A 781-nucleotide genomic window follows, 5' to 3' on the forward strand; every position below is an offset into this window, starting at 1 on the left:
GGGCTCAAGTATAGCAGGGATTGTGGGGCTGGCACGGGATCGGGCAGTGTTTCGTTCTGCTGTGCATGGGGTCGCTATGAGTCGGAAATGACTCCACGGCACTTAACAACAACAACAACATTTTTCATTTGTCAGACTAAGTATTTTCCCTTTATCTTTGAAAGATAATTTCACTGGACATAGTATTTGAAAAGATAAACTTCCTGAATTACTTCAGAAGCATAATTCTGATGTTAAGAATCAGCACAAAGCTGATAACTATGAGGTGGAGGTCAAACATCACCATTCTCCAACTTCTCCACTATTTCTGACTCCAAGCATTGTCCTCTCGGCACTCTTTCTTTAACAGGTTTGATAATTCATTGCAATGGTCACAGGGAATTCACAGAAACACTGTATCTGCAAAAAGAACTTTAAGGCAACAGAGTAAGAAATAAATAGAGGATATAAATAACAACAAAGATATGCGTAGTGTAAGGGTATTAGAGGAGTCCCAGCATGGGACTTCAGCATCTCAAAGGGACCCATTTACATTTCCTTACAACCAATATTCATTCTTATAAACAAGAAAACCTTTTAACCAGAAAGTGTTTGGTGATCTCTCTCAGTAGGCTCCACCATCAGTCACTCCTCTCAACTGGCTCCCAGTTCTATTGGCCAGAGTTTGACCGTTACACTCTACTTGCATGGTCCAGGTCACTCAGTGTCTCTACCTATTCTGGTACATCACAGCTGCTGCTTTGTTGCCATCACAGGCTTACCCTGTCTGGGGGTTTTTCAT

Source organism: Orycteropus afer, unplaced genomic scaffold, assembly GCF_000298275.1.
Source record: "Orycteropus afer afer isolate SDZICR_OR568_19922 unplaced genomic scaffold, OryAfe1.0 scaffold00998, whole genome shotgun sequence".
In the NCBI taxonomy this organism is placed as follows: domain Eukaryota; kingdom Metazoa; phylum Chordata; class Mammalia; order Tubulidentata; family Orycteropodidae; genus Orycteropus; species Orycteropus afer.